General features: G+C 42.5%; 1 long non-coding RNA gene across 1 annotated transcript in view; it reads right to left on the reverse strand.

Moving 5' to 3' along the window:
- Nucleotides 1-4,744: 4,744 nt before the first annotated feature.
- The window catches only part of LOC101984990, a 10,457-nt gene continuing 1,377 nt past the window's right edge, over nt 4,745-13,824 (reverse strand). The window contains exons 2-3 of the long non-coding RNA XR_001229045.1: nt 12,171-12,422; nt 4,745-4,878 (exon numbers count right to left, since the gene is read on the reverse strand). This is a non-coding gene — a long non-coding RNA (uncharacterized LOC101984990). The remainder of the gene's footprint in view (nt 4,879-12,170; nt 12,423-13,824) is intronic.

Here is a 13,824-nt window from a genome sequence, read left to right on the forward strand (position 1 = left end):
GTTAACAGAGAAGAACACTTAAGAGTGTGCAAAACGACTTGTGGTTTAAGCTAAGGATTTTTACAAAGCATAAAAAAAGAGCCTTCCTTGGTGCATTCCTACCTCTCCTGTGCCATCTAGTGTTTTTAAAGGATTGGTCTCTGTGCAGAGTCGAAGATAGCCTGCTAGCACTTCAGCTAGCACACTCACCCGCAGGCGAGCAAACAAGGGACTTAAGACCTGGGCTACAGAAGGCTGCTTTTCTTAGGTTATGAGAAACTGCAAATGAATAGGACTTTAACAGCAACGGAGAAGGCTTTAAAGTTCAGTCCAGGAACCGTGGCGAACAGATGCTGAGAAAAGAACGCATAATGGAGCGATTGAGTCTCGTTGGGTTCACGTGCTGCATAGTGGGAACAGAATTTTGATCTGAGGCCGCACAGCTGGAAGGGAGAAAGTAATGGGGCAAGGACAGAAGGAGCAGGACTATCCTTCCCCATTCACAACTAGACACTGCTGCCTCTCTTGTGGTCTGGCTACTGTACCAGATTTGGTCCTAATACGCGCTATTAAGAGTGGCTGCCACAGCTGGCTCCTTTAGCCTTTCAAAGTGAAAGCCTGTGTTGGCCCAAATACTCCACTCGGAGCACCGGCTCCCTGCAAAAAGCCAGGTAGAGATCTTTTCTGCAGGCTGTTATTCATTCTGTGGGGCCCTGCTCCACCAGACATGAGCTGTCCAGTATATCCATGGACAGACACAGGTATGTCTTGGTTTACACCTCAGGTATCTGAGTGAAGAACTTGGATGACTTTGCCCTTCACTGGGCCATGCTCCCGTCTGTGGATTAGATGGACAACTAAATAAAGCCCCGTGAACTGATGCATCCTGACTCAGTTTAGAATTCCTAGTACATGAGTCCTGAACTGTCTAGACATGCTTTGCTAGAATAAACTAAGTCAATTATGTATCCTTCAGCCTAACTTCTTAGGAGAATGCATGCCTGGGTCCTTTTAATGCTATAAGACTCTTTCTAAGACAATAAGGGAAATTTTATGTGTATGCATTTTTTACTGGGACCTGAAAGAGTAGAATCAAAAGTCATGAGCTGGGCTGGAGATGGAGCTCAGTGGTTGAGTAGTTGCCTAGCAACTAGGTTCCTACCCAGTACTACAAGGAGAAAAAGTAATGCAGAAGCAGCGTAGAAAAAGAAAGGAGTGTCCTCGCTTTTCAGTTACTGTGATTAAATGCCCAGACAGAAGCAACTGAGGGGATAAAGGACTTATTCTATGTTGCAATTCAAGCTGTAGTCCATCATGGCAGGGAAGCCAAGCCAGGGCAGCTTGCATCCCTGTCAGGAAAAGAACAATGAATCCACGCTGAAGCTGCTCAGCTCCTTTCGCTAGCTATCTACACAATCCATGATCCCAAGGAGAGAATGGTGCTGCCCACCGCAGGCAGGGCTTCCCACCTCAGTTAGCATAACCAAGATACCCATCCCCCACTGCATGCCCCGGGTAAGTCAGGGGACCTGTCCTCCCCCCCCCCCCCGTGATTCTAGATTCCACCAAGTTGGATAGAGACACTGGCCATCACATTGGCAGCCAACATACAAGTCGACAGTGTCCTTTGCCGGATACAACTAGATTGGCAGAGATGTTTAACCCTTTCCAAGCAAGGATGCAGCATGCATGGGCAGGCACTCTGATCTTAGAACACATGCAGAGAGCTTTGCTCAGGTTTGTTTGCATTTTCTCACCCAAATCTCAGCTCACAAAATTAGGACAGTGGGTCTTAGTTTCACCCATGTCATCATATGCCCCTTGCCATGACAGCTCTTAAATAGTAGGAGGGGACTGATCCCTCTCTGCATGATGCTGACCAGGATTCAAACCCTAAGCTTGGAACCTGAGTGAATCGGCACACAGGAGAAACAGCTTCAAGGCCTGGAGTCTTGCATCTTCATCTTCTGAGCATGACCAAAGAAATAACACACTCTTCGTCATCTCTAAATCCCACTCATTGTTGAAGACCTTCAGCTCTTAGAACTGTAACTTCTAGAAACTGTGGAGTAACGGCAGGCCTGGTTGTTTCCACTTAAGACCAACAAGAGAATCTCAGGATACTTTTAATCCCAAACATGCAAAAGGGGGCATAATATCCTGTGCACAGCTCACAGGATTGACACTGTATGATGTTCGTGCTATTAATAAACTTGCTTTATAGATGGTCTTCATTACCCTGGCGATAAAGGACAGGACGAAAAAGGGCTAACAGCTCTCTTTTGAGGGTAATCTAAATCCTGGGAGTTGGGAGTCAGCCTTTTATGACTTCAAGAAACAGTATAAATTGCATGTGTTTGTATAAGTTCGTTTTGCAAATGTGTGAACACACAGTTCATTGTCTGCGAGGGAAGCCCATGCTGAGCCCCAGCAAGCCACACAACCACGTTGTCCCCCTCACGGCACCCTCTGCCAAGCCAGCCATTTTGTTAAGTGCTCCTAAATTTGATACAGGGGCAAATACTTTTTTTTATTGTTTTCCCCGGGGGAGAGAAAGCTCTTTTTACACAGCACAGACCAGCGTCTTTTTTTTTCCTCCTCTTCTCGCTGACACTGCCCTTTTCTCCATTTTTATATTTTCTACCCCAAAGAATTAGAGGCTATAACTTTTAAAACTTTGCAGAAAGCCTACCAACCTAGTCCTTGCGCCCTGCTCCAGCTATCACTAAAATCTTTCTCCACTCTGCTCTACCTGGCCCCTTCAGAGACCTTATGGCAATTCATTGTATCCACAGAGCTCAGCAGGGAGACCCACTACACAGCCTGACCATGACTCTCCCTCACACAGTGAAAAGGCAAACTTCTGCCTTCTTTGGTATCTTTGAAAATAATTGTAGATATACTAACTCTCAGAGTAGCAATTCAATTTGGTCAATAAATCTGAGCACATGCCCTCCTAAAAAGTTAATAGTTAGCACAAGAGAACCTGGTAACTGTCTTATATCTTAACTGTGGGGCACATTAATATGACTTAATAGAGCTAAACATACATGCATTGCTCACACACACACATATGCACACACATGCAAATGAAGCGTGCATAAAATATTGCATGCACACATCCCTGTTAACTAATTAGTTTAAATAAGGTAATAAGGTGAGTGGATAACAATGTCCTGGTTTCTATATTCACTGTGGTTGTGCAAAGTAATAACAGGGGAAATAATTATAAGGATGAAAACCTGTATTAGTTTTCAGTATTGTGTGGGAATTTATTCTCTCAAAATTAAAAGGTTTTCTTTGAATTCATCTATTCATATCACACGCTGGCCGTAGCCTTCCTTCCCCACCCTCCCCTCCCAATCCTTCTCTCCCATTGCCCCTCCCACCCCTCTGCCTCCATCTCCATCCAGGAAAGGGCCGGTCTCATATAAGTGTCAATAAAACATGGCATATCAAGTTGCAGTAGGACTAAGCTCCTCCCCGTGTATTGAGGATAGGCAAGGTGACCCAGTATAAGGAGTAGGGTACCAAAAGCCAGTAAAATAGTCAGGGACAGCCTCTGTTCCCATTGCTAGGAGTCCCACAAGAGGATCAAGCTACACAACTGTCATATATATGCAGAGGGCCTAGGTCAGTCCTATATAGGCTCCGTGGTTGTCAGTTCAGTCCCTGGGAACCATTGGGAACCCAGGTTAGCTGACTGTGTGAGCCTTCCCATGAGCTCTGTCTTCACTAATCCATCACAAGAAATGAAACTCTTGTCCTCTTACATTAAATGCATGCACAAGAACAAAAAAACACCAGCAGAACCTCAATCACCACAAGTGTCCAGTATAAGAACCATCAGCCAAGAAAAAGAACCTGCAATACGAAATAATTAAGGGGAAGATTTGCTCATGCTAGATGGTCTTCCATGTAGCCTGCTTTAAGGTAAGGCAGGAATTATTTATTTGCCTAAAACCAATTACTCACATTTTAGCTTACACCGCTGTGTGCACACACATTGTAAGAAACACACTGTACAGATGGTAGGACACCCTTTAGTATTTGTTTGTTTGTTTATTGTTGAGAGGGAGCCTGGGTAGGCTGGACTTGGCTCTGTAGCCAGGAATGATCTTGCACTTCTGCTCCTCCTGCTGCCACCTCCAGGGTGCTGGATTGCCACATCTGCTTGTGTGTATTGCTCGGGACCAAACCCAGGACTGTATCCCGAGACCTGTAATCAACTCTCAGCTACATTTTTGTAGCCATCCTAAATTGTTTCAGTATTGCACCCAGTGTCTGATTTAACTTTCCAGAATATGCATGAGCTAAAGGCACACTCCGCTTAGAAACTGCAGAGCGGCAACTTTGCAGTTGCCATGGATGGGTGGGGGGCCTGCGCTGGATAAAGCAGCAGGCTATTAGCAAGGAAAACATGGAAACATTTTGCCCCCGGAAGCAGTTTGAAAATGCTTTTCTGCCGTCTAATTTACACCAGTGGATTGGGGAACTGTCCCTTTAATAGGGCTTCTCTCCTACAATAGAAGCTTATTCTCGCATTTTCCCAAGATTTTCCAGCTCTAGAACTAAAAAGTTTGGAATACAGACTAACAAGAGAATAAAGCGGCTTCTCCTGTTAGTGCACCATCCCAGGCAGCTGAGGGAGGCTGTTGGCATCCTGTCTTCCTGAGTCAGCCTCCCTGTGTTTTCCTGAGCCCTTACAGCGGTGTGTTCTCACGTGCAGGCCTCCGTGAGCAAAAGTGTGCTCACCTCCAGCCTTCTAAGAGATGCATAGGCATGGTGGTCAGCATCTGCCTGCAAGATGGCTCCCTTGGAAAGGGTTAAAGGCGGGCTATCAGTCTCCTGCCACTGTTCCCAGGATCCACATCAGTCACGGGGAGTGACATCACACACCTGCAAAGCACATGGGAACGAACTGTAAACACGTCACTGACATTGAACTTGGGTCTCCCATCCAAACCCTGCCCAGATGCTGCACACCAAGCTCCCTGGCTGCCAAGGTTGCTGCTTGTCTGCAAAGTTTAGAGAAAATACATTGTCTTGAGCAGTCAAACAGGTTCAAGTTCACAGTACCGGGCTGGACAGTCTCCCTTTTGGTTAAGCCATTCCCACTCTCTCCAGAACCACGGAGGCAGCACTAGCAAGAATACTGGGGGTTGTCCAATGCAACCTTTTCACTGCACAAGTATTTAAATCTCACCTCCAACAGGGCTTTGGCCAACGCTCTCCCCTTTTGCCTACATCAATGGTTCCTATCCTTTCCCCCCCTCAAATCATACTCAAGGATAGAACCCCAGACTTGTTTATCTATTCTCATATTTTTCTCAGTTCATTTATTTTATGTAGGTGATGGACACATTCCCCATGTGGACACATATGGAGGTCAGAGGTCAGTATTCTCTATCACTTTCCATCTTACTTTTCTGAGACAGTGTCTCTCATACAACCTGTAGCTCACTGATTGACTATGCATTTCTGCTAGCCAGAGATCCTCCAAGTTCTGCCTCCTGAATGTTGGGATTATAGGCATGAACCACCATGCCTGGTCCTACCCTGAGCTTCCCGCATGCTAAGCAAGCATTTTATCTAGGAGTCACCGACTCCTAGATTAAGTCTTTTACCAAATTGCAATTGAGGTGGCAAAATTATATGAGCATGTTTTCTGCTACTATTCCACCTCCAAGGAGTTCAGCTCGGGTTTCCTGCAGGGTTAGTCTAGTGACAACTGTAGATGAATGTTTTCCTACCAGTGAGGGATGAGACCTGGGCTCTTCAAGGCGCAGCTTGCGGATGACTGATCTCAATGACCGTAGCCGTCCTCCTAAACTTCCTGGGCGGCAGTGGACTCTGGCCACATCTTTCCACGAGTCCCCTGACGCTCATTTTTTTTTGTTTTGTTTTAGTTTCACATCCTGAGCTCTCCCCAGGGACACAAAATAAAGGAAGCAATGAGTCTTCTGGGCCACCACACTTCCCATGTGAGTCACCTGAGAGACGCATGCCCATTCTCTGAGCAAACAATTTTTTAACTTCTAGGTTAAAGTCTGTTTAGTGAGGGATGTATCAGAGTTCCAAAGCAACATCAGGCTACAAAGTGAGGAGGCAGAATTTTTTGCATGTCTGATTTCAGTGTTCTGGAGTCAGAGGGAGCTGGGAGCTAGACAGTTAGGACAGCATGATTTTACACTGTGTTCGGCAGTCAACACCAACGAGAATCTCACTGGCCATTCTCCATCTTCTTTTAACTCAGCTTTAGCAAAGCAGTATTTGGAGGGAAAATAACAACTCAAGCCAAGGATTTCTCTGTGCTTAAGCTGTTTTCCCAAAGACTATCCCATAGAAAGAATAGAAGAACAGTCTATGTATAAAAAAATATTCTCATCTCTAGGTAGGTTCAAAGAAAATCAATAGTAGTTCAACTTTATATTCTGAAATAGCTAAAACAGCTTAAAGGGATACATTGCTTAATAAGGATCTGTCTTTAGACACAGGAGGATGTAACCTTTTTTTAAAAAAAATATCTCTTTTGCTTTATGAATATGTGTGTGTGTCTAAGTTAATGTATGTAGACCACATGCGTGTAGGAGCCTGTCAGAAGAGATATCAGATACCCTGAAACTGGAGTTACAAAGGCTATTAGTACTGGAAACTAATTCTTGTCCTCTGTAAGACCAAGTGGTCTTAACTCTGAGCCTTCTCTCTAGCCCTAGAAGTTCTTTTTAAGATTTTCATTTATTTTTACTTGTGTCTTTGTGTGTGTCCCTGTGTGAGTTTGCATGCACCATGGGCACGCAGTGCCTAGAGGCCAGAGGAGAGCACTGGAGCCTCAGGAACTAGAGTTATAGGCAGCTGTCAGCTTCATGGTGTTAGGGACTGGGAACTGAACCCAAGTCCCCTGCAGGGACACTCAGAGCTCTTAACCACTGTGCCATCTCTTCAGCTCCAAACTTGCTCTTTAAAAATAAAAACACTATCAGTACACACATAGCATCAGTAGCAGAAGATCATCAGACATTTACCACTTTTGTCAGCAACACCTGCACTTTCTCCTTCCACATCACAGCTCACAGAAAAGAGTGGCTCTCTCCTGTAGTAGAGGTAGTCTGGGCACTTCCCAGAGTCGTCATCCAATGGTGATACCAGTAATAGCAAAAGCAAGAAAGGAGGCAGGCAGATCGCATGCAGGAAGAGGCATATGCACTTTTTATGGTAGCACATCCATCCACTAGAGATAATAAGGTTGTAGCCACTAATAGATCATAGGGTAGTGGTTCCGAAAGATCCCAGCAGAACCAAATAATTCCCATCTCCTGATGACGTCACAGCATTGAACATTACGGTGTGGTCCAACTGGGAACTGGGAGGTAGACAAGTCTAACACGCTGCCAGTTCCACAAAAGCACAGCACCCCACGCAACTATGAACAGCAGCATGTATCAATGTAATGATCAACTGCTTTATATTTCTTTCTTTCCTGTGCTGTGCTTTTTACTGTTATTTCCGACTGTACTCCTTCTCCTTATAGCAAAAAAGAAGGTTCTTTATAAAATGATTTGCTTTGGCACAGCTTCAGCATCAGTGTCATGAGCATCTTGTGTTTCCTCCACCCAGGGGTCCCCGCAAGTGGTAAACTTCACTACCTTGTTCCTCAGGGGCACTGTGATGATACAGTGACACCATCCTACATACCTTTCTCAGAGCATGGCCCCATTAGAAAGCATCACATGGTTATATACATGTTTGTCCTTCAACACAGTATATCAATGAATGGTATGATTACATTCAGATTGCAATTTTATCATTAAATGTACTCTTTTTATCATCCTAAGCATCCTTGAGTAATTCTGTTAATTTTCTGGGCATTTGTCCTTTTGTCCGTGTAATAAAAGGATCTCAAAAATTCCACATGATCTCAAAAATCACCTGTTTTCTTGGGTTCTTTCATGAGTACACCTAGATTCTACTTCACTTCATTAACACAATGTCAGTTGGGATCATTTGGAATCAAATGTCAAATGTTAAACTTTAATCAGATCCAGCAGGATCTGAAAATTGCCAAAGTAATTTTCCTATTGCATGGCACTGTCTTCATGCAAAATCATTTCTGAGAATCAAAAGTCAGTGAAGGCCATTCTGTTCCTAGTCTTCCAATGTTTGAGATGTCTAGCTGCTACCATAGCCTGACAGCCAGCTCCACCACCGTCAATATCCAAGGCTTTCCCAGAGGCAGTGGAACACACCATATAAACACACCGAGTCTCACACATTCAAACACGTAGGCACACAAACACATACACTCATACACACAAACACACACAGAGACGGGGCCTTCTCACTTGTCTGTAATAAACAAAACATCTGATTCTATTTTTACTTTTTTGTAATATCCTGCTTTGCAGAGCCGAGCATGACAAGTCATACGTCAAGAGCAATCCTGGCAGTGTTTATTCTATGCCAGCCCGAGGCGTGTGTTCAGATAAAGGGCATTTCACAAATTCCCCAAGTTGAATAGTCTCCCTTTTGGCTTTTCTGCCACAGTTACGATTTCTAATTCTTCTCAGTCCACAAACTTGCAAGAGTGCAACACGAAAACCACAAAAATGTTGAAAACAAGTGTTGGAAATAAGTACTGTAAAGTCCCAAGAGTACGCATGGAAGGGAAAAAAAAATACATGTGCACAAAACTGTTTTCCAAGCATTTAAAATAAATTTACCCTCCATCTGTAGTATTTGGATCCCCATGGGGAAAGACTGTGAATTAGTTTGAGACAGCAGCTCCAGAGCAAAACTGAGTCACCTTTGGCTCAGTGTGTCATCTGTGGTGAATTGGGCTGATTTTCTCTTTTTTCTTTCACTCTAACTTGATTTAAGCATAAAAATAACTTTAAGAAAAGCAGAGAGGACAGCGGTGGTCCCCTGACTCCCTAACCAGGCTTTGGAAACCCAGTTCATTTTATTCTACACAACTGTGCTGACTTTTCAGAAAATTTATCCTCTTAACTTTCTCATATGTGGACAGTCTTTTAAAGTGTCTAAATCTCTAAAATACTATAACCATATACACTGAGAATTCCAATGATATTAACAATTCATTTCACCGCTGAGACGAAAGTGGTCTGGTACTTTGTATTTTGCTATATTCTTGTAGAATAAAATTAACCTTTAACTTTTCAGAATTCTGCAATCTATGCATTATTCCATTTTCATCTCAGGCCCAAATTCGTCTCCTTTAACCCTCATAGCAAGAGCATAAGGTAAATATTGCTACACCTGGGTTATAGTTGGAGAAAATCCACTGCACCTGAGAGTTAAAGGGGGTGAACTGACTTATTTAAATTCTTCCTTCTGGGATGAGGCAGAATGAGTGACCAAACATGTGACTCCAACACCCACAGACAAGACCACAAAAATTGAGTCCCCTGAAGACTCCTCTACCAGGAAGCTTCTCCTACGGCGACAACATAAAAGCCATATCCGTTCAGAAACAATAACTAGTATCTATCCATAGGCTGTATTACCAAATATCCACTAAGAAATTCCAGGTTAAAACCAACACCAAGGAAGCAGCCCAGGCCATCAGCAGAGGAACCTGTGCTGTCTAACAGGTTCTTGCAGGATTCATCCATCTATGTGCTATTCAATGTCTTCATGTTGTTCATGACTTTACATTGAATATCAACCAATTATTTCCAAGACCTTATTTTCTATCTAAAGATTGGAAGTAATACTATAAACTCTTATTATTATCTTATTTTTTATTCCTTCTAGACTTTTTGTCATTTATTTATTTATTTATTTATTTAAATATTTGTTTATTATTTTTTTTTAAGACATGGTTTCTTTGTGTAACCTTGACTGCTCTAGAACTAGCTCTATAGACCAGACTGGCCTTGAATTCACCTCTCAAGGACTGGGGCTAAAGGCGTGTGCTATCACCATATATTTATTCTTAAAGTAACATTTTAAAATTATTATTTGAGAATTGTATCTTGACCATGCCTACTTTCTAACTTCTCCCCATCACGAGAATCACTCTCATTGTCAGGCACAGGTGCCTTTGCATCCTGACAGCTACCATAGTTAAGAGTCTGGCAAGAAAGATATGCCCATGAGGGCAATTGTGGCACACTCCTCTGAGTAGGAATACAACCAGTTTCTGGTCGGGTCTAAGGCTCATTCCTCAGGAAAAACTCATAGTGATACTATAAAGCTGGCCAAGACACCATGTCTAGGGAACTCATACCCTATGACATTTTTGCTATGTTGTTAAATTAACATAGGATCAAATTACCTTTTAAATAGTTATCTCTATACCCTTAACCTTTTCTTATCTTTGCTTACATTTTATTAATCGTATGAAGTGTCATTCAAAGTCTCTAATGTTATGAAAGTTTGATATAATTTGGTTAGAAGGTAATAGCCACAGTATTCAAAGGTTGCAGTATGCAGCAAGTGTAAGAAAAGCAATGAGTAAAGACCTTCACAATTACTAAGAACACTGTATGGAGCCTCTGTGAACAGCCTTGTTAGCTGTCACTGTCAAAGACCACTGTGTGCCAGGTGCTGTGTGGACTGCTTTGTATACCCAGTTTTATTAGGAATACGCCTTGGGAGTTTTTCACAAATACATTTAAAGGAAATGAATCTCTCTTCCAAATAGGTTAAATAAATTTATTCAAGTATCTGGTGACCCAAATTTCTTAACTTGTAGCTATTACTTATGTAGCCTTCCACAGTCCAATATATCTAGGCCCAAATACCAGTTCTGTAGCATAAGACAGGGCTTAGAATATTAGGACAAACAATAAAATAGCTCAAAGGGTTTTGGTGAGACTGAACATGGCTCACTTGGTACTGTTGTCTTCCAAAGGAACTGGGTTGAGAGAAAAAGAGCTGAACAATTGCCCGTGTGGGAAGCCATACACAGTAAATCACCATTTGACATAGTAAGTATGTGATGGTCAGAAAGACACTCAAGACATTCTAGACTGTGCAAACTGTCCTAGTAAAGAATTTCTGGAAAACAGGCTGTTCCTTTAAACAGAGCAATACTAGCTAGCCTCTGGTGGGACTCCCTTGATAAGCATCCTCTGGAGGGTCATTAGCCTATCAGGGAAAACCATCCCCATCAGGTGAAAGCGGCTGGTGCCTGACCCGAAGTCCTGAAGCTCCAACAATTTTGATCGTCATGTGGAAATGATTCTTGGTTTCACTGGTGACCATGCTGACCTTTACAGCCTTAGTGACACATCTTGAGTTGGGTCATTCTGGAAAGTCCTCCAGTAAAGAACTGATTCACCCGATTTATACGTCAGAATGAACAATCTCCTTCTCATTATTCTGGTTTGTTTTTGTTTTTGTTTTGTATGTTTCTGCATTTTCTCTCTTAGGTATCATAACAAATTATCAGGTTACTTGCTTCTGTCTGTGTGTGTGTGTGTGTGAGAGAGAGAGAGAGTGCGCACGCACGCATGTGTTTGTGTTTGTGTGTGTGTGTGTGTGTGTTTATGCTGCTCTTGGGCAATATTGTCTCAAGAAAGGCAGGGGGTGGAGGATTGGGGTTATTGGGGTCACCACTGCTTCCCTGGCAGAGACAGATGAACTGCTCAGGAAGCAGTTTCTCAGATAGTGACTCAGACCCATTCCTGGTCTCTAACTTTCCAGGAACTATAAATAGATTCTATTTTTTCCTTTCTAACATACTGGGGAATTTTTCATCTTACCCATGAATGATATTCTCAGACAGACAAACATTTGTTGTTTATATGAATCACTGTACTTAGTATTTCTCATTTTTTTAACCCATTTACTTTTTATGGACTATAGTACATAATCTATATACTTTATCCCAATATCTAATTTCCACTACTAGAACTGTCATGAATCTCCAACACACATGATAGCTGAATTCTAAGCTAGACTTAAGCAATTATTTAAAGTAAGTTGGTTTAAAACTCTTCAAAGATTGAAATGTTCCTCTTCCTAAAAATTCAAGCTCGGTTTTGTTATTTTATCACAGAAAAACTCACAATGAAAGACAAAGGGTTGCGCTGGAGAAGCCACCATGTCAAAAACACCCTTCTAGGTCTGTGTGAATAAAACTTCATTTGTCTGCGGCTTTCTTGTGACAACAGCAAGTAAAACAAAAGACGAACCCAAAGAATCAACCTAAGACAGAAAAATACCTGAAAGAAATTATTGTGCGTGTTTCCAGCTATGCATCTTCATCTACTGTTACCTCCAGTTCTGCTTTCATCTCTGCAGCTTCTCTGGATGCTTTAGTAACGATTTGTGCTTTTATTTCCCCATTTATAATGGAAGAGGAAGATGGGTAGAAAGAATAGGGTGGCACAAGAAGGTTATGAACATAAATGCTCGAAAAATATTCCACAGGTTTCTAGGTCCTTTCCCACCTGTCAATAGGTTTGGCAACCACACTAGAATAGAAGCACAGACATTGCCCGCTCTGTGAAATTGTCCCTATGACACAACCTAGAAGAACTGTGTAATCTAGGGGCAAATAGTTTCTAGTCAGAAGTTATCTCCTGTCCGTCAATTAGAATCTCTCAGCAAGACTCGGGGAGGAGAGGAAAATGTTAGCGGGAATACACCCTCATGAGACTTATACTTGTCTCTTGTGGGGGAAAAACATCTCAGATCTGGAGGCAGCTTTTGTGTTTACAAGGACATCGTGGAGCCAAGTCACTAACACCAACCATTTGGGAACATAAAGCTAACACTGGAATTCTCAACTTGAAAGGCATTCTTCAATATCAGATTCTATACCCTTAGACTGGGTTCCATGAGTGGCTTTCATGCAAGTGTGTAAAGCTGAGTGATAAATTGTGTGGGGATGTGGATTTTTGTATCACAGAGAGGGCAAGTTGGTTTCGTATTGCAAATGGCATCACAGGGTAAAGAAAAACAAAGTAGGGTAGGAACTTACTGTTCATCCAGAATCGGTGAACTCTTATTATTTGTTATAGTTTCAGATGTTTTAAGGTTCTCCTTTTAAAAAGTGTTGAAGCATTTGTAAAACATTTGTCCATTTGCTACCATGTTTAGCAATCAATAACTCAGTATTTTCTTAATATTAAAACACCATGCTTGTTAAAAATGTTCAACCCATGGTACGTAGAAAGTCATTAAGAAAGTCAGGCTTAAGAGACAGAACGGCCTCTGTATAAACACACTTCAGACTAGTACCCAAGAGGAAACAGCTGGGGAAGTGGAAGGACTTGGGCATCAGAGAGTGGGCAGAGATCCAGGACAAAGAGGGTAGGGGCTCCTTTATCTAGAGGAGCTGTGGCCTCAGCAAGTCAGAGATGGGATGCTGTATCCTTCCTAACCACACTCAAGGCAGCCCACAGACTCTCTAGTCACTGACACATTGAACAACTTTACTCTGGAAAACGAAGCCCAGAGAGTGTCAGACCCTGTCTACCAACAAGGTTGGCTTGACGCTAGATGACTGGTTACTGGATTCAGCCTTGCCTAGCCAAAGCTAGCCAAGAAAGTGGAGATAAGATTGGACCTGCAGGTAGGTGTTAAGTGGTCCCAGCTGCCAGGGGAAGAAGCCAAGTCGATCGTTATTCCATAAACATTTACAATTGGATCTCCTCTGCCAAAAAGGAACACCAATAAAATATCTACAACTGCCTTAGGGCTTTCCACTTATCTTACTTCTCCAGCCAGATCTTGCTCACCATGTTTAGCCACACAGCAGTGTGTATTTCAAACAGCGCTCACTCCACATCTACTTCACTGGCCTTTGGTTTGGGGATTGTTTTTTTTTTTTTTTTTTTTTTTTTCTTCCATTATCTTTTTTTTTTTTTTTTT

Source organism: Microtus ochrogaster, chromosome 1, assembly GCF_000317375.1.
Source record: "Microtus ochrogaster isolate Prairie Vole_2 chromosome 1, MicOch1.0, whole genome shotgun sequence".
Taxonomy (NCBI): Eukaryota; Metazoa; Chordata; class Mammalia; order Rodentia; family Cricetidae; genus Microtus; species Microtus ochrogaster.